This window comes from Pseudophryne corroboree, chromosome 5 (genome assembly GCF_028390025.1).
Source record: "Pseudophryne corroboree isolate aPseCor3 chromosome 5, aPseCor3.hap2, whole genome shotgun sequence".
Classification (NCBI taxonomy): Eukaryota; Metazoa; Chordata; class Amphibia; order Anura; family Myobatrachidae; genus Pseudophryne; species Pseudophryne corroboree.
Genome location: NC_086448.1, coordinates 742,902,904 through 742,927,852, shown reverse-complemented (window position 1 = coordinate 742,927,852; position 24,949 = coordinate 742,902,904). Strand labels below are relative to the sequence as shown.

At 44.0% G+C, this 24,949-nt stretch overlaps 1 protein-coding gene across 8 annotated transcripts in view; it reads right to left on the bottom strand.

Moving 5' to 3' along the window:
• Positions 1-1,015: 1,015 nt before the first annotated feature.
• Positions 1,016-24,949, bottom strand: part of LOC134928403 (RNA-binding protein 12B-B-like) — a 171,794-nt gene continuing 147,860 nt past the window's right edge. For 2 of the 8 annotated variants that reach the window (XR_010177912.1, XR_010177919.1), the window contains exons 3-5: positions 24,247-24,370; positions 22,201-22,337; positions 1,016-1,140 (exon numbers count right to left, since the gene is read on the bottom strand). The gene's annotated coding sequence lies outside the window, so the exon portion shown is untranslated. Of the gene's footprint in view, positions 1,141-21,524; positions 21,576-22,200; positions 22,338-24,246; positions 24,371-24,949 lie in introns of all 8 variants that reach the window. The other 6 variants (XR_010177913.1, XR_010177914.1, XR_010177915.1 and 3 more) reach the window with 6 other exon arrangements.

Below are 24,949 nucleotides of genomic sequence, written 5' to 3'. Positions count from 1 at the left end.
CCAATACCTTCCTTACCGCCTCTAAAGCAGGACATGCTTTTAAATGCAGCCGATGTGCTTGATACACGGCAGCTTATTTATCTCCTGCTTTTATTCCCATAATCAATAAAGCTTAGGATACAAATGTTGTACAATAGAAAGAAGTCTAAGAGGTAACTAATAGGCTGCAACCTGGAGGCATTTGTGAATACCCGGCGAAACTGACCGATGTTTAAAAGAGGCAATCGCTGACGATTTTTTTCTTCAAAAGCGTTAACATTGTTTTTATTTTTTTTATTTAATAAAGTTGAAAAAGTATTTTTTAAAATATTGAAACATTATGCACATCTGCAGAACGGATCTCATCAAAAACGGGGGGACAGGGTGGGACGGCGCAGTTGCATGAAATCTGACCATGCCAGTTAAGTGGTTAAGAGGCAAAACCATGTTGGCCCCTATAAAACATCAGGCAGACTCGCCAGGCACTCGCTGATACCTGCAAATCAAGGACTATTACATTTATACCTAACATGGGAGATCACAGTTCACCAAAGCAGGAGATAAGCAAGCAGGTATTTAAGAAGTGCAGCAGCTACATGTTTAAGTACAAAAAAAGTGAAATGAAAATGTAATTGTCAATCTCTGAGATGAGGGGAGGGGCTGAAAGGGATCCCCATTGTACAGGGGAAACCAGTTTTGCTGATTATCACAGATAAAATACACAAAAACTGTGCAATGACTTTCATAGGAAATGTAAAGTTCAAGACAGCAGCCGCCTGAACATCTACAAGGAAAATGTACACTTGGCAACCACCCTGACCATCCTACTGTATGTGATCATTACTGCCTTGTCTAGTTCTGCATTGAGCATTAATTAGGAAAGTTGGGTAACCAGGAACCAAAATGAATAGTTATTTACAACATCCCACATTTTCAACTAAAGACACATGCAAGATGAAGTGGGGACAACACGGTTTTGATTTCCCTTCAGCATGAAGTTCCAATCTATCAGGTAAGAATGCAATGCACCAGAAACTAAAATACAATAATATTTATTTATAAAACACCATCATATTGTGCTGAAAAACAGAGAACCAAACAAGGAGTTCGGAAACATGGTGGCAAGTAAGGAGGTATGCAGGTGAAAGTCCACTGTTATACCTATAAAAGAAATGTAGACATAGGTTATAAAATAATAATACATACATACATAAATATAGAAAAGGAAGACACCCCCACAGCATTCATACTGCTATAAGTATATATATGATGAAAGGGCCTATTGGGATCAGTGTGATATTTGGCTGTGCATGAAACCAGACTATGGAGGTAATTCAGATCTGATCGTAGCAGCAAATTTGTTAGCAGTTGGGCAAAACCATGTGCACTGCAGGTGGGGTAGATTTAACATGTGCAGAGAGTTAGATTTGGGTGGGGTGTGTTCAAACTGAAATCTAAATTACAGTGTAAAAAATACAGCAGGCAGTATTTACTCTGCACAGAAACAAAATAACCCACCCAAATCTAACTCTCTCTCTGCACATGTTATATCTGCCCCCCCTGCAGTGCACATGGTTTTGCCCAACTGCTAACAAATTTGCTGCTATGATCAGGTCTGAATTACCACCTATATCGCTAGCAACACCATGTATGATAATGAAGGACGGAAAAGTGATCATTCGATCCTTCATTAATACTGCTCAATGTGTATCCAGGATCCGATAGGTCAGCCCAACATATCGGCTGGATACATATCACTCCAGTGTGTATCCAGCTTAACAGTATGTTCAGGTATTTGTGTACACTTGCAGACCAGCACAGAGACACATATGCCAATATAAAAGTCATATCAATTACTGATGCCCAAGAGCTGGTGCAAATACACCAGCTTACAACTGGCGGCAAAATAGTCTCTGAAGCTGATAGGTGCTTTTTCATTGCACATATAATATTTTGTGTGTGTGCTTTAGCAAAATTGAAAGTTGTACCTGCTATATCAGAGGCATATTTTAAGTTTTATAAAAACCAGTACTACTGGTGAAAAGTTTTAGAACACCTCGATTTTTCCAGTTTTTATAGAAATTTAAGCAATTCAAGTCCAGAAAATAATCTGACATGATACAAAAGGTAAGCGGTAAGGTTATTAAAAAAGGCTGTATTAAAAAGGGATAAGTAATGAGTTATGGACTAAGATATACCGCAGCAATAGAATAGGCTTGCCTGGGCAATGAGGAACCACCAGTGGACTACTGAAAACTGGAAGGTGGTCTTATGGGATCAATCAAAACTTGAAGTGATTGGTTCATCACGGAAGGTTTTTGCATGCCATTGTGAAGGTGAAAAGGATAGTTCCTCAGTGTGTGGGGTTTATTTACTAAGAGGCAGCTTGTAAAAGCAACAACTACCTTGCGTGTTAAAACCAAAATTTAAAGACACCCAATGCCCTTTCAAATTTGGCACTTATACAGGCGAAGTGGCGGCTTTCAAATTAAACCTGTGACACAAACTGCAAAACATGGAGAGAGCACACGTTTAGATTACATTTTGGTAAACAAAAATATTTTGATTTCTTTTTATAATCTAATTCTACAGTATGCTTTCATTTCAGACTACAATGAGGCATTAAACTGCATGAAGTTCAATAAAAATAGTACTGGGTGTATATACAACCGCCCCCACACTGAACTTGTATGGACAGGTGTATATACTCTCTGGCGCCAGTACCTGCTGGACCGAAGGAGATTTAAATAATAGTGAGGACTGCTGCTCCTAATTATAGGGATAATTGCAATCCCTATATTGAACAAAAAACACAAACTACCTACACAGGTGTGACCCCCTGTAGAGAATCAGGAGCGCTATCCTCACTAATTATAGGAGACAATTAAAAATAATTGCAATGGCAAACTGCTATTAAAATATAAAATACATAAATTATAATTTATTAACATATAATGCTGCAGCTGTCAAAGTCAGAAAAATATCACGATGCACACTGCCATATTTGCACCTCATATGTGTCCCTGCTGCGCATGCGTGCGCTCTCCCGTGCGTGCGCATACTCGCTGTTGCGGGCACCCGCAGGCGCACGGTATGCGCATTTACAGTAGAGATTGTATGCATCTAGCGGGCGACTCTTTCGTTACATATTTCCACTATATAATGTATTTTGTAGATCATGGTCCCTTTGATAGATTCTGAAAGTTTGGTTAATGTAGCATGTTCATGGACAGAGAAATCCCTCTTTGTTTGATACGAAGGGTCAGACAGGAGTAATACTGTGGTGTTTAGTATCCATCGGAAGAGTATTTAATTAGCAATATTCCGGTGTTGGTTTGAAGCGGATTAATCGCTCGTGCGAATAGTTATGGACATAAGAAGTTTATGTCCATTTACTATTATTTGCACTTACTTATCCATGCGGCGGGAAACCCAGTTCCCCACCCACCTGAGCAGTTGGAAATCGTCACAGCCCACCTGTATGAATCAACCTATGACCTTTTGTTATAATGCGAGGAGGAATTCCTGTGTCCAATGAACAATGAGATTGTAGGGACCATTGAATTGTATTGTGTGTGGGGCATAAATAGACAAGCCGATCACATCCAGCTCACTCTTCAACGGTTATCATTGCTGAAAATCGGGAGCTGGATGTCCAGAGGCGCATGCGATCGTTCCCCTTGTGCGTAAGTTTTCTCCGCAATCATATTGTCTTTCTTGTTATTATGGGCCATATCTCTCTCTCTCTTCTCCTCTTTCTCTCTTATTCTCTTAAACGTAATAGTATTGTATTGTATTTCCTGTGTAGTTATCTGGTTAGGTAGTCTATGTTATATTGTAGTGTATGACTTGTATTGTATTAATTCTTTAGCAAGTATAACATTCATAATATATATATTAGGCGTTGGACCCTAAGCACGATATCTGTGTATTTCTTATAGTGTTAAGTATTCTCAGAGCGTCGGTGACGCTCTAACAGCTTTTAAGTTAATAAGGTTACACTGTGTTGCATCTACACCCTATCTCTACACTAAGGTTTTACAGCATATTACATTGTTTATGGTTTAGATATAAAGGTTTGACATTGTGAGCGTCAGCACCGCTGGTGATCTCCTCGTGGTCCCGAGCGTCCGCTACGCTATAGCGAATCATTACGTTAGTCGGCAGCCAATAGCGTGCCTGCCTGTGATCTCTTGGCCGTGAGCGAACGTGACGCTTGAGCGTCTCGACCACGGCTAAGCGATCATTACGCAACGAGCGTACCCTTACGGTACTCCATACGTAAATAGCGTACAGTGTTCTTAGACCTCATAAAGGGTTTTTATATAAGATAAATATTTAGCTTTATCACAGCATAAATAACATACATTAAATACATGATATATATATACTGAGAGCTTCTAGTGCAAATGCTCCACATAGACTAAAATTACTTAAAACTCACTAGAAATCAGAGGCTTGGACTTTGATATTATAAATTTCACAATGTCCACTTGATTCAATAATGGACCGGCTGAATTCAGCGTTTTTAGACACTAATTGTATTCATGTGTCTTCAATTCATCAGTGTCCCGAAAAAATGTGTGCACACATATATTGATTCAGAATAGGTAATTACCATAGACAATTGACTTTTTTGTCAACTCTAAGATCAGTCTGTTAGGACAATCCCGATTTAAAAGACTCCCTCTGCTGGTGCTCGTCCGTTAATTGCAGAATATCTGGAGACAGTATCCACGGGAATTCATCCACAGCACTCCGGCTCCCTCTGCTGGTGACTAACCGTAATTGCAGGTATACTGGCTGTTAATCGTAGCCACAAGCCGGTGATCACATCAAACGAAATGGGAGGTGATCGTCACTGATGATGGTGGTCACTTCGAAAACGCGTTTCTCCGCCTTCCAAACACTCAGCGGCTTCCTCAGTTCGAATGACCATCCTCAAAAGGATCACTTTATATAGCCACCCTCATTTGTAATTCCCGCGGCCATTCGCGCATGCGCACTCGGACGTGCGTTCCAAGCCTCGTTTCTGCATTGCACTCTAAATAGACTCCGGTGGCCATTTTGTCACGTCTTATTAGACCACGGGATCCAAGCCTCATTTTCACTCCCAGAAGTCATGTCAACCTCTCTTACTTATACAATCAATAACAACACGTCCAAGCCTCGTTTTAGGACAATAATTATTTATATTTAGCATATTTAATTGTACTGAGCTCCAGTGAAATTTTCTACACATGGTTATATTAAACTGGATGATGATTCCAAGCGATCCATACTTCATTTAGGATATTTTTCTCATATATACACTGTGCATAATTCCACATCCTAACAACACTACAACTATAAACACTATATAAAAATAATAATAAATTAATGTATTTTATTATATACACATATAACAAATAATAAATAAATAATAAAGGGAAAGGGATTTATTTTAATTTCAATCACATCGCCCCATCTTGTGGTTCAACTTCATATTACAATCCCTTCATGTCACCATAAAAAATACATAGTCTCCATCTCCAACTCCCAGCATCATAAGGAACTATACATTAACCCACACCTATTCAATTATGTATATGTCAGGAATATCATTTTATACATTAAATGTCAGATCCTAAATTTTGTTTAGCTCAACTGTGTCATTAAGACCCTGCGGAATCAAGGTTTTAAGATTGAATATCCAGAAGGCCTCTTTTTTGCACAACCTTCTAAACCTATCACCTCCTCTACTAGTTACCGCCTCCTGTTCAATGGCCATAATGAGTATGTTTTCACTTTTCCCTTCATCACATTCCAGAATATGGCGATATAGGTAAGTATTCCCTACTTTCTTATCTATCTGTCTTTTATGTTCCATAAATCTAACGTGGAGTGCCCGAGTGGTGCGCCCCACGTACTGTGCTCCACATCCACACTGTAAGACATAGATAACATACATAGATCTACAGTTCAAAAAACTTTTTATATTAAACTTTTCTCCTGATACAAATGAAGTAAATTGTGTTGTTTTCTTTTTTGTGTGTTTGCATGTTACACAATTTGTTCTTCCACATTTATGGAACCCTATTGGTGGTTTGGGTATCCATGTACTTATTTGTCCCCCTTGTACCTCTGGAGCTGAAGATTTTTCACACGATCTATTAAAAAAGCTCGGAGCTAATGCAGATTTCAAGCTATCTGACTTCCGAAATATTACCTGTTCACTAAGCATTACATTGGAGTTCAGCATTTCATCTAACTTTAAAATAGAGGAATTCTTCTTAATGATCTTCTTGATCTCATATGCACTAGTATTATACTTTGTTACAAACATTGTTGTCCTGTCCATCATTTTATTATTTTTCTTCCTAGAATTGATTCTAGTAGTATCTAATAAGATATCTCTTTCCAAACTGTCCACTTCTTTCAGAGCCTGATCAAGCACAGATTTCGGATAACCCTGAGTGAGAAATGCCCCATATAGAGATTTCATCTGTTCTCTCGCTCCTTCCTTGGTGGAACAATTCCTTTTGATCCGAAAGAACTGGCCCTTCGGTATATTATCCTTCCATCGTTGTAAATGACTACTCTTGTAGTGTAAATATCGATTTTGATCTACCTCCTTGACAAAAGTACTCGTTATAATGATCCCATCTTCGACCTTAAGCGCTATATCCAAAAAAGTTACCTGTGTGGGGTGACAGTACCCCGTAAATTTTAAACCAAAATTGTTGCAATTCAAACTAGCAACAAATAACTCTGCTGATTCAGTGCTCCCCTCCCAAATGAAAAAATAAGATTTTACTTACCGATAAATCTATTTCTCGTAGTCCGCAGTGGATGCTGGGACTCCGTAAGGACCATGGGGAATAGCGGCTCCGCAGGAGACAGGGCACAAGAATAAAAGCTTTAGGATCAGGTGGTGTGCACTGGCTCCTCCCCCTATGACCCTCCTCCAAGCCTCAGTTAGGATACTGTGCCCGGACGAGCGTACATAATCAGGAAGGATATTGAATCCCGGGTAAGACTCATACCAGCCACACCAATCACACCGTACAACTTGTGATCTGAACCCAGTTAACAGTATAACAACGAAGGAGCCTCTGAAAAGATGGCTCACAACAACAATAACCCGATTTAGTTAACAATAACTATGTACAAGTATTGCAGACAATCCGCACTTGGGATGGGCGCCCAGCATCCACTACGGACTACGAGAAATAGATTTATCGGTAAGTAAAATCTTATTTTCTCTGACGTCCTAGTGGATGCTGGGACTCCGTAAGGACCATGGGGATTATACCAAAGCTCCCAAACGGGCGGGAGAGTGCGGATGACTCTGCAGCACCGAATGAGAGAACTCCAGGTCCTCCTCAGCCAGGGTATCAAATTTGTAGAATTTAGCAAACGTGTTTGCCCCTGACCAAGTAGCTGCTCGGCAAAGTTGTAAAGCCGAGACCCCTCGGGCAGCCGCCCAAGATGAGCCCACTTTCCTTGTGGAATGGGCTTTTACAGATTTTGGCTGTGGCAGGCCTGCCACAGAATGTGCAAGCTGAATTGTACTACAAATCCAACGAGCAATAGTCTGCTTAGAAGCAGGAGCACCCAGCTTGTTGGGTGCATACAGGATAAACAGCGAGTCAGACTTTCTGACTCCAGCCGTCCTGGAAACATATATTTTCAGGGCCCTGACAACGTCAAGTAACTTGGAGTCCTCCAAGTCCCTAGTAGCCGCAGGCACCACAATAGGTTGGTTCATGTGAAAAGCAGAAACCACCTTAGGGAGAAATTGAGGACGAGTCCTCAATTCTGCCCTGTCAGAATGAAAAATTAAGTAAGGGCTTTTATATGATAAAGCCGCCAATTCTGACACACGCCTGGCTGAAGCCAGGGCTAACAGCATCGTCACCTTCCATGTGAGATATTTTAAGTCCACAGTGGTGAGTGGTTCAAACCAATGTGACTTAAGGAACCTCAAAACAACATTGAGATCCCAAGGTGCCACTGGAGGCACAAAAGGAGGTTGTATATGCAGTACCCCTTTTACAAATGTCTGAACTTCAGGTACTGAAGCCAGTTCTTTCTGGAAGAAAATCGACAGGGCCGAAACTTGAACCTTAATGGACCCTAATTTTAGGCCCATAGACAGTCCTGTTTGCAGGAAATGGAGGAAACGACCCAGTTGAAATTCCTCTGTAGGGGCCTTCTTGGCCTCACACCACGCAACATATTTTCGCCAAATGTGGTGATAATGTTTTGCGGTTACATCCTTCCTGGCTTTGACCAGGGTAGGGATGACTTCATCTGGAATGCCTTTTTCCTTCAGGATCCGGCGTTCAACCGCCATGCCGTCAAACGCAGCCGCGGTAAGTTTTGGAACAGACAAGGCCCCTGCTGGAGCAGGTCCTTTCTTAGAGGTAGAGGCCACGGGTCTTCCGTGAGCATCTCTTGAAGTTCCGGGTACCAAGTCCTTCTTGGCCAATCCGGAACCACGAGTATCGTTCTTACTCCTCTCCTTCTTATGATTCTCAGTACTTTTGGTATGAGAGGCAGAGGAGGGAACACATACACTGACTGGTACACCCACGGTGTCACCAGAGCGTCCACCGCTATTGCCTGAGGGTCCCTTGACCTGGCGCAATATCCGTCTAGTTTTTTGTTTAGACGTGACGCCATCATGTCCACCTTTGGTTTTTCCCAACGGTTTACAATCAGGTGGAAGACTTCTGGGTGAAGTCCCCACTCTCCCGGGTGAAGGTCGTGTCTGCTGAGGAAGTCTGCTTCCCAGTTGTCCACTCCCGGAATGAACACTGCTGACAGAGCTATCACATGATTTTCCGCCCAGCGAAGAATCCTTGCAGCTTCTGCCATTGCCCTCCTGCTTCTCGTGCCGCCCTGTCTGTTTACGTGGGCGACTGACGTGATGTTGTCCGATTGGATCAATACCGCCTGACCCTGAAGCAGGGGTTTCGCTTGACTTAGGGCATTGTAAATGGCCCTTAGTTCCAGAATGTTTATATGAAGAGATGTTTCCATGCTTGACCACAAGCCCTGGAAATTTTTTCCCTGTGTGACTGCCCCCCAGCCTCTCAGGCTGGCGTCCGTGGTCACCAGGACCCAATCCTGAATGCCAAATCTGCGGCCCTCTAGTAGATGAGCACTCTGCAGCCACCACAGAAGAGACACCCTTGTCCTTGTCGACAGGGTTATCCGCTGATGCATCTGAAGATGCGATCCGGACCATTTGTCCAGTAGATCCCACTGAAACGTTCTTGCATGGAATCTTCCGAATGGAATTGCTTCGTAAGAAGCCACCATTTTTCCCAGGACCCTCGTGCACTGATGCACTGACACCTGGCCTGGTTTTAGGAGGTTCCTGACTAGCTCGGATAATTCCCTGGCCTTCTCCTCCGGGAGAAACACCTTTTTCTGGACTGTGTCCAGAATCATTCCTAGGAACAGTAGACGTGTCGTTGGAATCAGCTGCGATTTTGGAATATTTAGGATCCACCCGTGCTGACGTAACACTACCTGAGATAGTGCTACTCCGACTTCTAACTGTTCCCTGGACCTTGCCCTTATCAGGAGATCGTCCAAGTAAGGGATAATTAAGACGCCTTTTCTTCGAAGAAGAATCATCATTTCGGCCATTACCTTGGTAAAGACCCGAGGTGCCGTGGACAACCCAAACGGCAGCGTCTGAAACTGATAATGACCGTTTTGTACTACAAACCTGAGGTACCCTTGGTGAGACGGGTAGATTGGGACGTGGAGATAAGCATCCTTGATGTCCAGAGACACCATATAGTCCCCTTCTTCCAGGTTTGCCATCTTGAATTTGAACCTCTTTATGTAAGTGTTCAGGGATTTCAGATTTAAAATTGGTCTCACCGAGCCGTCCGGCTTCGGTACCACAAACAGCGTGGAATAATACCCTTTTCCCTGTTGTAGGAGGGGTACCTTGATTATCACCTGCTGGGAGTACAGCTTGTGAATGGCTTCCAAAACTGCCTCCCTGTCGGAGGGAGACTTTGGTAGAGCAGACTTCAGGAACCGGCGAGGGGGAAACGCCTCGAATTCCAGTTTGTACCCCTGCGATACCACCTGTAGAATCCAGGGGTCCACTTGCGAGTGAGCCCACTGCGCGTTGAAATTCTTGAGACGGGCCCCCACCATGTCTGAGTCTGCTTGTAAAGCCCCAGCGTCATGCTGAAGACTTGGCAGAAGCAGGGGAGGGCTGCATGGTGCAGTCTTTTTCCCCTTCCTCTGCCCCGGGGCAGGAAGGAATGGCCTTTAGCTCGCTTGTACTTATGGGAACGAAAGGACTGAGTTTGAAAAGACGGTGTCTTTTTCTGCTGATGTGAAGTGACCTGGGGTAAAAAGGTGGATTTTCCAGCCGTTGCCGTGGCCACCAGGTCCGATAGACCAGCCCCAAATAACTCCTCCCCTTTATACGGCAATACTTCCATATGTCGTTTGGAATCCGCATCGCCTGACCACTGTCGCGTCCATAACGCTCTTCTGGCAGAAATGGACATAGCACTTACTCTTGATGCCAGGGTGCAAATATCCCTCTGTGCATCACGCATATATAGTAATGCATCCTTCAAATGCTCTATAGTTAACAGTATATTGTCCCTATCCAGGGTATCAATATTTTCAGTCAGGGAATCCGACAACGCGACGCCAGCACTGCACATCCAGGCTGAAGCGATTGCTGGTCGCAGTATAACACCAGTATGTGTGTATATACTTTTAAGAATATTTTCCAGCCTTCTATCTGCTGGTTCTTTGAGGGTGGCCGTATCAGGAGACGGTAACGCTACTTGTTTAGATAAACGTGTGAGCGCCTTATCTACCCTAGGGGGTGTTTCCCAACGTGTCCTAACCTCTAACGGGAAAGGATATAGTGCCAATAATTTTTTAGAAATTAGCAGTTTTTTGTCGGGGGAAACCCACGCTTTATCACACACCTCATTTAACTCATCTGACTCAGGGAAAACTATTGGTAGTTTTTTCACACCCCACATAATACCCTTCTTTGTGGTACTTGTAGTGTCAGAAATGTTCAATGCTTCCTTCATTGCCGTGATCATGTAACGTGTGGCCCTACTGGACATTACGTTTGTCTCCTCACCGTCGACACTAGACTCAGTATCTGTGTCTGTGTCGACCCACTGAGGTAACGGCCGTTTTAGGGCCCCTGACGGTGTCTGAGACGCCTGGACAGGCACTAATTGATTTGCCGGCTGTCTCATGTCATCAACCGTTCTTTGCAAAGTGCTGACATTATCACTTAATTCTTTAAATACGATCATCCAGTCAGGTGTCGACTCCCTAGGAGGTGACATCACTAACCCAGGCAATTGCTCCGCCTCCACATCATTTTCCTCCTCATACATGTCGACACACACGTACCGACACACAGCACACACACCGGGAATGCTCTGATAGAGGACAGGACCCCACAAGCCCTTTGGAGAGACAGAGGGAGAGTCTGCCAGCACACACCAAGCGCTATATATATATATATATATATATATATATACAGGGATAACCTTATATAAGTGTTATTCCCTTATAGCTGCTGTTTATATAGTTTTTAGCTGCCAATAGTGCCCCCCCTTCTCTTTTTTACCCTGATTCAGTAGCAAGTCTGCAGGGGAGAGTCAGGGAGCCGTCCTTCCAGCGGAGCTGTGAGGGAAAATGGCGCTTGTGTGCTGAGGAGATAGGCTCCGCCCCTTCACGACGTCCTTATCTCCCGCTTTTTCTGTAAAAAATGGCAGGGGTTAAAATACATCCATATAGCCCAAGAGCTATATGTGATGTATTCTTTAGCCAACCTAAGGTATTATCTGTTATATTGCGTCTCAGGGCGCTCCCCCCCAGCGCCCTGCACCCTCAGTGACCGGAGTGTGAAGTGTGCTGAGAGCAATGGCGCACAGCTGCGGTGCTGTGCGCTACCTTAGTCTGAAGACAGGATCGTCTTCTGCCGCCGATTTCACCGGACCACTTCGCTCTTCTGGCTCTGTAAGGGGGCCGGCGGCGCGGCTCCGGGACCCATCCAGGCTGAACCTGTGATCGTCCCTCTGGAGCTAATGTCCAGTAGCCTAAGAAACCCGATCCACTCTGCACGCAGGTGAGTCCGTTTCTTCTCCCCTTAGTCCCACGATGCAGTGAGCCTGTTGCCAGCAGGACTCACTGAAAATAAAAAACCTAAAATATACTTTTATTCTAAGCAGCTCAGGAGAGCCACCTAGCCTGCACCCTTCTCGTTCGGGCACAAAAATCTAACTGAGGCTTGGAGGAGGGTCATAGGGGGAGGAGCCAGTGCACACCACCTGATCCTAAAGCTTTTATTCTTGTGCCCTGTCTCCTGCGGAGCCGCTATTCCCCATGGTCCTTACGGAGTCCCAGCATCCACTAGGACGTCAGAGAAATAAGTCGTCAATGAAACGGCCATAAAGAACCAGGTTCGCCCCGAGGTCGCCGGCCCAAACATGTTGTTCCTCGAACCGCCCCATAAATAGGTTGGCGAAGCTCGGAGCGAACCTGGTTCCCATGGCCGTCCCCCCTAGTCTGTAAATAATACCGCTTATAAAAAATAAAATAATTGTGTTGGAGTATAAATCTAATACTCTCCAAAATCAGCCACCACAATTCTTCCCCTATATTGGGGTCTCTTAATAGATAAAATGCAACTGCATCAATCCCCAATTGGTGCTCAATGTTAGAATATAGTGATTCTACATCACAGTTCTTTCTGAAACTGGGCGGTGGGATTGTGAGTTAATCTTGAATACAGGTGGACATTGTCCAATTGTCTATTGGCCTCAGCCAAATACATCACTGTATCCATTACCACAATCCCACCGCCCTTATCAGCTTGTTTAATAGTCAAGGAGGGATCACCTTTCAAGGTTTTAAGAGCTGATCGTTCCTGAGAAAGAACTGAAAATCTTGTTGAATAGGGCAATAGATTTGGGCGCTATATCCAGAGAAACTCAATGTTTTTTGTTCTGTGATAATACTGTAATTCCTACATATTAATTGCTTACCAAAAGTGCATAAAACTTTAATTAATCCACCGGGAAGACCCATCATCGCGGGGGTGGATTCACTGACCAGTAATTTATCTTTTTTTATAGATAGTTTTTTACAGGGATATGTTGTTTAACTAAAATCACACATTAAGGATACTACACACTTCTTAAATTTGATTAGAAATATTAAATGGCAGCCAACTTATTGTTTCATCACATGTGATGTAGAATCACTATATTCTAACATTGAGCACCAATTGGGGATTGATGCAGTTGCATTTTATCTATTAAGAGACCCCAATATACGGGAAGAATTGTGGTGGCTGATTTTGGAGAGTATTAGATTTATACTCCAACACAATTATTTTATTTTTGATAAGCGGTATTATTTACAGACTAGGGGGACGGCCATGGGAACCAGGTTCGCTCCGAGCTTCGCCAACCTATTTATGGGGCGGTTCGAGGAACAACATGTTTGGGCCGGCGACCTCGGGGCGAACCTGGTTCTTTATGGCCGTTTCATTGACGACTTATTTTTCATTTGGGAGGGGAGCACTGAATCAGCAGAGTTATTTGTTGCTAGTTTGAATTGCAACAATTTTGGTTTAAAATTTACGGGGTACTGTCACCCCACACAGGTAACTTTTTTGGATATAGCGCTTAAGGTCGAAGATGGGATCATTATAACGAGTACTTTTGTCAAGGAGGTAGATCAAAATCGATATTTACACTACAAGAGTAGTCATTTACAACGATGGAAGGATAATATACCGAAGGGCCAGTTCCTTCGGATCAAAAGGAATTGTTCCACCAAGGAAGGAGCGAGAGAACAGATGAAATCTCTATATGGGGCATTTCTCACTCAGGGTTATCCGAAATCTGTGCTTGATCAGGCTCTGAAAGAAGTGGACAGTTTGGAAAGAGATATCTTATTAGATACTACTAGAATCAATTCTAGGAAGAAAAATAATAAAATGATGGACAGGACAACAATGTTTGTAACAAAGTATAATACTAGTGCATATGAGATCAAGAAGATCATTAAGAAGAATTCCTCTATTTTAAAGTTAGATGAAATGCTGAACTCCAATGTAATGCTTAGTGAACAGGTAATATTTCGGAAGTCAGATAGCTTGAAATCTGCATTAGCTCCGAGCTTTTTTAATAGATCGTGTGAAAAATCTTCAGCTCCAGAGGTACAAGGGGGACAAATAAGTACATGGATACCCAAACCACCAATAGGGTTCCATAAATGTGGAAGAACAAATTGTGTAACATGCAAACACACAAAAAAGAAAACAACACAATTTACTTCATTTGTATCAGGAGAAAAGTTTAATATAAAAAGTTTTTTGAACTGTAGATCTATGTATGTTATCTATGTCTTACAGTGTGGATGTGGAGCACAGTACGTGGGGCGCACCACTCGGGCACTCCACGTTAGATTTATGGAACATAAAAGACAGATAGATAAGAAAGTAGGGAATACTTACCTATATCGCCATATTCTGGAATGTGATGAAGGGAAAAGTGAAAACATACTCATTATGGCCATTGAACAGGAGGCGGTAACTAGTAGAGGAGGTGATAGGTTTAGAAGGTTGTGCAAAAAAGAGGCCTTCTGGATATTCAATCTTAAAACCTTGATTCCGCAGGGTCTTAATGACACAGTTGAGCTAAACAAAATTTAGGATCTGACATTTAATGTATAAAATTATATTCCTGACATATACATAATTGAATAGGTGTGGGTTAATGTATAGTTCCTTATGATGCTGGGAGTTGGAGATGGAGACTATGTATTTTTTATGGTGACATGAAGGGATTGTAATATGAAGTTGAACCACAAGATGGGGCGATGTGATCAAAATTAAAATAAATCCCTTTCCCTTTATTATTTATTTATTATTTGTTATATGTGTATATAATAAAATACATTAATTTATTATTATTTTTATATAGTGTTTATAGTTGTAGTGTTGTTAGGATGTGGAATTATGCACAGTGTATATATGAGAAAAATATCCTAAATGAAGTATGGATCGCTTGGAATCATCATCCAGTTTAATATAACCATGTGTAGAAAATTTCACTGGAGCTCAGTACAATTAAATATGCTAAATATAAATAATTATTGTCCTAAAACGAGGCTTGGACGTGTTGTTATTGATTGTATAAGTAAGAGAGGTTGACATGACTTCTGGGAGTGAAAATGAGGCTTGGATCCCGTGGTCTAATAAGACGTGACAAAATGGCCACCGGAGTCTATTTAAAGTGCAATGCAGAAACGAGGCTTGGAACGCACGTCCGAGTGCGCATGCGCGAATGGCCGCGGGAATTACAAATGAGGGTGGCTATATAAAGTGATCCTTTTGAGGATGGTCATTTGAACTGAGGAAGCCGCTGAGTGTTTGGAAGGCGGAGAAACGCGTTTTCGAAGTGACCACCATCATCAGTGACGATCACCTCCCATTTCGTTTGATGTGATCACCGGCTTGTGGCTACGATTAACAGCCAGTATACCTGCAATTACGGTTAGTCACCAGCAGAGGGAGCCGGAGTGCTGTGGATGAATTCCCGTGGATACTGTCTCCAGATATTCTGCAATTAACGGACGAGCACCAGCAGAGGGAGTCTTTTAAATCGGGATTGTCCTAACAGACTGATCTTAGAGTTGACAAAAAAGTCAATTGTCTATGGTAATTACCTATTCTGAATCAATATATGTGTGCACACATTTTTTCGGGACACTGATGAATTGAAGACACATGAATACAATTAGTGTCTAAAAACGCTGAATTCAGCCGGTCCATTATTGAATCAAGTGGACATTGTGAAATTTATAATATCAAAGTCCAAGCCTCTGATTTCTAGTGAGTTTTAATAAGAATTTACTTACCGATAATTCTATTTCTCGTAGTCCGTAGTGGATGCTGGGGACTCCGTCAGGACCATGGGGAATAGCGGCTCCGCAGGAGACAGGGCACAAAAGTAAAAGCTTTAGGATCAGGTGGTGTGCACTGGCTCCTCCCCCTATGACCCTCCTCCAAGCCTCAGTTAGGATACTGTGCCCGGACGAGCGTACACAATAAGGAAGGATTTTGAATCCCGGGTAAGACTCATACCAGCCACACCAATCACACTGTATAACCTGTGATCTGAACCCAGTTAACAGCATGATAACAGCGGAGCCTCTGAAAAGATGGCTCACAACAATAATAACCCGATTTTTGTAACAATAACTATGTACAAGTATTGCAGACAATCCGCACTTGGGATGGGCGCCCAGCATCCACTACGGACTACGAGAAATAGAATTATCGGTAAGTAAATTCTTATTTTCTCTGACGTCCTAAGTGGATGCTGGGGACTCCGTCAGGACCATGGGGATTATACCAAAGCTCCCAAACGGGCGGGAGAGTGCGGATGACTCTGCAGCACCGAATGAGAGAACTCCAGGTCCTCCTCAGCCAGGGTATCAAATTTGTAGAATTTTTCAACGTGTTTGCCCCTGACCAAGTAGCAGCTCGGCAAGGTTGTAAAGCCGAGACCCCTCGGGCAGCCGCCCAAGATGAGCCCACCTTCCTTGTGGAATGGGCATTTACATATTTTGGCTGTGGCAGGCCTGCCACAGAATGTGCAAGCTGAATTGTACTACACATCCAACTAGCAATCGTCTGCTTAGAAGCAAGAGCACCCAGTTTGTTGGGTGCATACAGGATAACAGCAAGTCCGTTTTCCTGACTCCAGCCGTCCTGGAAACCTATATTTTCAGGGCCCTGACAACATCTAGCAACTTGGAGTCCTCCAAGTCCCTAGTAGCCGCAGGTACCACAATAAGCTGGTTCAGGTGAAACGCTGACACCACCTTAGGGAGAAACTGGGGACGAGTCCGCAGCTCTGCCCTGTCCGAATGGACAATCAGATATGGGCTTTTGTGAGACAAAGCCGCCAATTCTGACACTCGCCTGGCCAAGGCCAGGGCCAACAGCATGGTCACTTTCCATGTGAGATATTTCAAATCCACAGATTTGAGTGGTTTAAACCAATGTGATTTGAGGAATCCCAGAACTACGTTGAGATCCCACAGTGCCACTGGAGGCACCAGACATGGTACTTGCTGAAGCAAGTCCCTTCTTAACGGCAGAGGCCATGAGTCCTCTGTGAGCATTTCTTGAAGTTCCGGGTACCAAGTCCTTCTTGGCCAATCCGGAGCCACGAGTATAGTTCTTACTCCTCTACGTCTTATAATTCTCAGTACCTTGGGTATGAGAAGCAGAGGAGGGAACACATACACCGACTGGTACACCCACGGTGTTACCAGAACGTCCACAGCTATTGCCTGAGGGTCTCTTGACCTGGCGCAATACCTGTCCAGTTTTTTGTTCAGGCGGGACGCCATCATGTCCACCTTTGGTCTTTCCCAACGGTTCACAATCATGTGGAAGACTTCCCGATGAAGTCCCCACTTTCCCGGGTGAAGGTCGTGCCTGCTGAGGAAGTTTGCTTCCCAGTTTTCCACTCCCGGAATGAACACTGCTGACAGTGCTATCACATGATTTTCCGCCCAGCGAAGAATCCTTGCAGTTTCTGCCATTGCCCTCCTGCTTCTTGTGCCGCCCTGTCTGTTTACGTGGGCGACTGCCGTGATGTTGTCCCACTGGATCAATACCGGCTGACCTTGAAGCAGAGGTCTTGCTAAGCTTAGAGCATTGTAAATTGTCCTTAGCTCCAGTATATTTATGTGGAGAGAAGTCTCCAGACTTGATCACACTCCCTGGAAATTTTTTCCCTGTGTGACTGCTCCCCAGCCTCTCAGGCTGGCATCCGTGGTTACCAGGACCCAGTCCTGAATGCCGAATCTGCGGCCCTTTAGTAGATGAGCACTCTGCAGCCACCGCAGAAGAAACACCCTTGTCCTTGGAGACAGGGTTATCCGCTGATGCATCTGAAGATGCGATCCGGACCATTTTTCCAGCAGATCCCACTGAAAAGTTCTTGCGTGAAATCTGCCGAATGGAATCGCTTCGTAAGAAGCCACCATTTTTCCCAGGACCCTTGTGCAATGATGCACTGACACTTTTCCTGGTTTTAGGAGGTTCCTGACTAGCTCGGATAACTCCCTGGCTTTCTTCTCCGGGAGAAACACCCTTTTCTGGACTGTGTCCAGAATCATCCCTAGGAACAGTAGACGTGTCGTCGGAAACAGCTGCGATTTTGGAATATTTAGAATCCACCCGTGCTGTCGTAGAACTACTTGAGATAGTGCTACTCCGACCTCCAACTGTTCTCTGGACCTTGCCCTTATCAGGCGATCGTCCATTTTCTTTGAAGAAGAATCATCATTTCGGCCATTACCTTGGTAAAGACCCGGGGTGCCGTGGACAATCCAAATGCAAGCGTCTGAAACTGATAGTGACAGTTCTGTACCACGAACCTGAGGTACCCTTGGTGAGAAGGGCAAATTGGGACATGGAGGTAAGCATCCCTGAGGTCCAGGGACACCATATAGTCCCCTTCTTCCTGGTTCGCTATCACTGCTCTGAGTGACTCCATCTTGATTTGAACCTTTGTATGTAAGTGTTCAAATATTTCAGATTTAGAATAGGTCTCACCGAGCCATCTGGCTTCAGTACCACAATATAGTGTGGAATAATACCCCTTTCCTTGTTGTAGGAGGGGTACTTTGATTATCACCTGCTGGGAATACAGCTTGTGAATTGTTTCCAATACTGCCTCCCTGTCGGAGGGAGACGTTGGTAAAGCAAACTTCAGGAACCTGCGAGGGGGAGACGTCTCGAATTTCCAATCTGTACCCCTGGGATACTACTTGTAGGATCCAGGGGTCCACTTGCGAGTGAGCCCACTGCGTGCTGAAACTCTTGAGACGACCCCCCACCGCACCTGTTTGTACGGCCCCAGCGTCATGCTGAGGACTTGGCAGAAGCGGTGGAGGGCTTCTGTTCCTGGGAATGGGCTGCCTGCTGCAGTCTTCTTCCCTTTCCTCTATCCCTGGGCAGATATGACTGGCCTTTTGCCCGCTTGCCCTTATGGGGACGAAAGGACTGAGGCTGAAAAGACGATGTCTTTTTCTGCTGAGATGTGACTTGGGGTAAAAAAGGTGGATTTTCCAGCTGTTGCCGTGGCCACCAGGTCCGATGGACCGACCCCAAATAACTCCTCCCCTTTATACGGCAATACTTCCATGTGCCGTTTGGAATCTGCATCACCTGACCACTGTCGTGTCCATAAACATCTTCTGGCAGATATGGACATCGCACTTACTCTTGATGCCAGAGTGCAAATATCCCTCTGTGCATCTCGCATATATAGAAATGCATCCTTTAAATGCTCTATAGTCAATAAAATACTGTCCCTGTCAAGGGTATCAATATTTTCAGTCAGGGAATCCGACCAAGCCACCCCAGCGCTGCCCATCCAGGCTGAGGTGATCGCTGTATAACACCAGTATGTGTGTATATACTGTTTAGGATATTTTCCAGCCTCCTATCAGTTGGCTCTTTGAGGGCGGCCGTATCTGGAGACGGTAACGCCACTTGTTTTGATAAGCGTGTGAGCGCCTTATCCACCCTAAGGGATGTTTCCCAACGCGCCATAACTTCTGGCGGGAAAGGGTATACCGCCAATAATTTTCTATCGGGGGAAACCCACGCATCATCACACACTTCATTTAATTTATCTGATTCAGGAAAAACTACAGGTAGTTTTTTCACACCCCACATAATACCCTTTTTTGTGGTACTTGTAGTATCAGAAATATGTAACACCTCCTTCATTGCCCTTAACATGTAACGTGTGGCCCTAAAGGAAAATACGTTTGTTTCTTCACCGTCGACACTGGAGTCAGTGTCCCTGTCTGTGTCGACCGACTGAGGTAAATGGGCGTTTTAAAGCCCCTGACGGTGTTTGAGACGCCTGGACAGGTACTAATTTGTTTGCCGGCCGTCTCATGTCGTCAACCGACCTTGCAGCGTGTTGACATTATCACGTAATTCCCTAAATACGCCATCCATTCCGGTGTCGACTCCCTAGAGAGTGACATCACCATTACAGGCAATTGCTCCGCCTCCTCACCAACATCGTCCTCATACATGTCGACACACACGTACCGACACCCAGCACACACACAGGGAATGCTCTGATAGAGGACAGGACCCCACTAGCCCTTTGGGGAGACAGAGGGAGAGTTTGCCAGCACACACCAAAACGCTATAATTATACAGGGACAACCTTTATATAAGTGTTTTCCCCTTATAGCATCTTAATATATAATCATATCGCCAAATAAGTGCCCCCCCTCTCTGTTTTAACCCTGTTTCTGTAGTGCAGTGCAGGGGAGAGCCTGGGAGCCTTCCCACCAGCAGTTCTGTGAGGGAAAATGGCGCTGTGTGCTGAGGAGAATAGGCCCCGCCCCCTTTTCGGCGGGCTTCTTCTCCCGTTTTTCTGACAACCTGGCAGGGGTTAAATACATCCATATAGCCCCAGAGGCTATATGTGATGTATTTTTAGCCAGTATAGGTATTTTCATTGCTGCCCAGGGCGCCCCCCCCAGCGCCCTGCACCCTCAGTGACCGTTGGTGTGAAGTGTGCTGAGAGCAATGGCGCACAGCTGCAGTGCTGTGGGCTACCTCATGAAGACTGAGAAGTCTTCAGCCGCCGATTTCTGGACCTCTTCTCTCTTCAGCATCTGCAAGGGGGTCGGCGGCGCGGCTCCGGTGACCCATCCAGGCTGTACCTGTGATCGTCCCTCTGGAGCTAGTGTCCAGTAGCCTAAGAAGCCAATCCATCCTGCACGCAGGTGAGTTCACTTCTTCTCCCCTAAGTCCCTCGTTGCAGTGAGCCTGTTGCCAGCAGGACTCACTGAAAATAAAAAACCTAATAAAACTTTTACTCTAAGCAGCTCTTTAGGAGAGCCACCTAGATTGCACCCTTCTCGGCCGGGCACAAAAACCTAACTGAGGCTTGGAGGAGGGTCATAGGGGGAGGAGCCAGTGCACACCACCTGATCCTAAAGCTTTTACTTTTGTGCCCTGTCTCCTGCGGAGCCGCTATTCCCCATGGTCCTGACGGAGTCCCCAGCATCCACTTAGGACGTCAGAGAAAAGTAATTTTAGTGTATGTGGAGCATTTGCACTAGAAGCTCTCAGTATATATATCATGTATTTAATGTATGTCATTTATGCTGCAGCATTATATGTTAATAAATTATAATTTATGTATTTTATATTTTAATAGCAGTTTGCCATTGCAATTATTTTTAATTGTCTCCTATAATTAGTGAGGATAGCGCTCCTGATTCTCTACAGGGGGTCACACCTGTGTAGGTAGTTCAATAAAAATAGAGGTGTTCTAAAATCTTTTGACGGTATAGGAAGAGTGAATGCTTACCTTGCAAGGAAACGCATGCTTTAAAAAAAGAAAGTGATTTAAATTCCGCACAGGACTAAAGTGATTTGGCCAATTGATGGCAGAGACATATTGAAAACTTACAATGCTTAAAATAAGAACAATGCGTTGTTAGAGCCTTCTGCTGAAAGATTGCTGTAAAATTGGGATAAAAAGTAATCACTCAACACCAGTAAGTTATGTTTAGCAATGACCTCAAAAAAATAAAAATAAAGAACGAATGTGCCAAATAACGGCAGGACAATCTAACCCCCCCTCACTACAGAAATACCAGAATCCTTCATTAAACCTAAACAAGCATTCAGGTTATTTAAACTAGGTCTGGGACTCAAGGTCGACACCACTTAGGTAGACACCAATTGGTCAACACCAGAATTAGGTTGACACAGACAAAATGTCGACATGAAAAAGGACAACATGGAAAAAGATTGACCAGAGTTTAAAAAAAAATAATAATAATTTGGTGTCGTTTCCTTCGTATTGTGACCGGGAACCCCAATTAGTGCACTGTGTCCCCTTGCATGGCACGCGAGCTTGGGCAAGGTGCCTCGCTCCGCTACTGCTGCGCTCAGCACAGGTTACCATTCCCAATTGTACTCCACGTGGATCATAAAGCATGAAAAAGTTCAAAAAATGAAGCAGGGGGGGGGGGGGGGGGGGGGGGGAGTGAAAAACCCATTTTGTACGTGTCGACCAATTGGCGTCGAACGAATTGGTGTCGACCTGGAGTCCAGATACCATTTTAACTAGCGCTACTTACATGGTGAAGGATGCCTGATCTGATCACATCACTTTGGTCTGCACTGTAACCCTTCCATTTTGTTGTCGACCATTACCTGGATCTTCAAAGCTGCAATGGCTATTACTCAGCTGAAGAGGAAATAAACACTATCCAGTCTTCAATAGGACAGTGCCCCCATTGGAGAATTGGTGAAAATGGTAGACAGGTTGTAAGGTATTATAAAACATGCGAGGAACAAGTATCCTCTTAAAAACTCAGGTAATTTTACTTTACTGCTTAAAGGCACTTTAAGTAATGACAATTAATACACTGCTCAAAAAAATAAAGGGAACACTAAAACAACACATCCTAGATCTGAATGAATGAAATATTCTTATTAAATACTTTGTTCTTTACATAGTTGAATGTGCAGACAACAAAATCACACAAAAATTAGCAATGGAAATCAAATTTATTAACCCATTGAGGTCTGGATTTGGAGTCACCCTCAAAATTAAAGTGGAAAAACACACTACAGGCTGATCCAACTTTGATGTAATGTCCTTAAAACAAGTCAAAATGAGGCTCAGTAGTGTCTGTGGCCTCCTCGTGCCTGTATGACCTCCCTACAACGCCTGGGCATGCTCCTGATGAGGTGGTGGATGGTCTCCTGAGGGATCTCTTCCCAGACCTGGATTAAAGCATCCGCCAACTCCTGGGCAGTCTGTGGTGCAACGTGGCATTGGTGGATGGAGCGAGACATGATGTCCCAGATGTGCTCAATTGGATTCAGGTCTGGGGAATGGGCGGGCCAGTCCATAGCATCAATGCCTTCATCTTGCAGGAACTGCTGACACACTCCAGCCACATGAGGTCTAGTATTGTTTTGCATTAGGAGGAACCCAGGGCTAACCGCACCAGCATATGGTCTCACAAGGGGTCTGAGGATCTCATCTCGGTACCTAATGGCAGTCAGGCTACCTCTGGCAAACACATGGAGGGCTGTGCGGCCCCCCAAAGAAATGCCACCCCACACCATTACTGACCCACTGTCAAACCGGTCATGTTGGAGGATGTTGCAGGCAGAACGTTCTCCTTGGCATCTCCAGACTCTGTCACGTCTGTCACATGTGCTCAGTGAGAACCCGCTTTCATCTGTGAAGAGCACAGGGCACCAGTGGCGAATTTGCCAATCTTGATGTTCTCTGGCAAATGCCAAACGTCCTGCACGGTGTTGGGCTGCAAGCACAACCCCCACCTGTGGGCGTAGGGCCCTCATACCACCCTCATGGAGTCTGTTTCTGATCGTTTGAGTAGACACATGCATTTTTGTGGCTTGCTGGAGGTCATTTTGCAGGGCTCTGGCAGTGCTCCTCCTGTTACTCTTTGCACAAAGGCGGAGGTAGCAGTCCTGCTGCTGGGTTGTTGCCCTCCTACGGCCTCCTCCACATCTCCTGATGTACTGGCCTGTCTCCTGGTAGCGCCTCCATGCTCTGGACACTACGCTGACAGACACAGCAAACCTTCTTGCCACAGCTCGCATTGAGCTACTTGTGTGGGTTGTAGGGAGGTCATACAGGCACGTGGAGGCCACAGACACTACTGAGCCTCATTTTGACTTGTTTTAAGGACATTACATCAAAGTTGGATCAGCCTGTAGTGTGTTTTTCCACTTTAATTTTGAGGGTGACTCCAAATCCAGACCTCCATGGGTTAATAAATTTGATTTCCATTGATAATTTTTGTGTGATTTTGTTGTCTGCACATTCAACTATGTAAAGAACAAAGTATTTAATAAGAATATTTCATTCCTTCAGATCTAGGATGTGTTGTTTTAGTGTTCCCTTTATTTTTTTGAGCAGTGTATATACTAGCAATAGTGATCCAAACACTGCTTGCAGGAAAACTTGGATATCATTCAATCCAATTTATCAAAAGGGTGCTATGGTGCTTGCATTTAGTCAGATGCTGACAGCAAGGCTTTAAAACAGATGATGGAACGCTGCTTTATTAATATTGATACTATGAAGAGTTTTAATATTTTTCTCCAAATTACTAACTATACTATGCAAGTGAAGCCATTACCTTTTTTGTTATCCTTGTATGCAAAGTTCTTTGGTACGGACTGTTGACCTCACAACAGCCACACAAGACGACTTACCATAAGACAGCCAGGCGACTAGGGGAATCCTAGTAACATTTTCAGAGCCTACAAACAGAAGAGAAGCCAGGTAAGTGACAGCTGTAGATACATCATTGCGTTCATATAGGCAGTTGTTTAAATAAAACATAATTTAGTAGGTATTAGGATTAAAGGAAATAGTTTGAATTCAAATATCAGATTAATAGTAAAACAGATTTTAACCAGTTAATTTTGTAGTAAGGAACATTAAATAGCTCTGAATGCATAAAGTGAATTGTTTCGATAATTAAGTACACTAGGTTTGTATTTATAGGGTGATATTCAATTAGTGCTGTTTTGCACTTTTCACTAATTTTTCGGTTAGCTATTCAATGCCTGCGCCATTTTTTCGACTGGTCGAAAAATCCGTCACTGGCAAAAAACCATGTGTATCGGTTAATTTGCCACAGATACGCGTGTTCTGCCGAATTTGCAGGCCTTTTTGCACAATTTTCGCCCATGCCGATTCGACATAAAAAAACAAAAACCAAGTGAACAGCATGGGTAAAAATGGATTAAAAAAAACAAAACAAAAAAAAAAAAACAGTCGAAAATTGAATACCGTGTCGAATTAGTGGTTTTTTTCCCCCGACCACTTAATTGAAT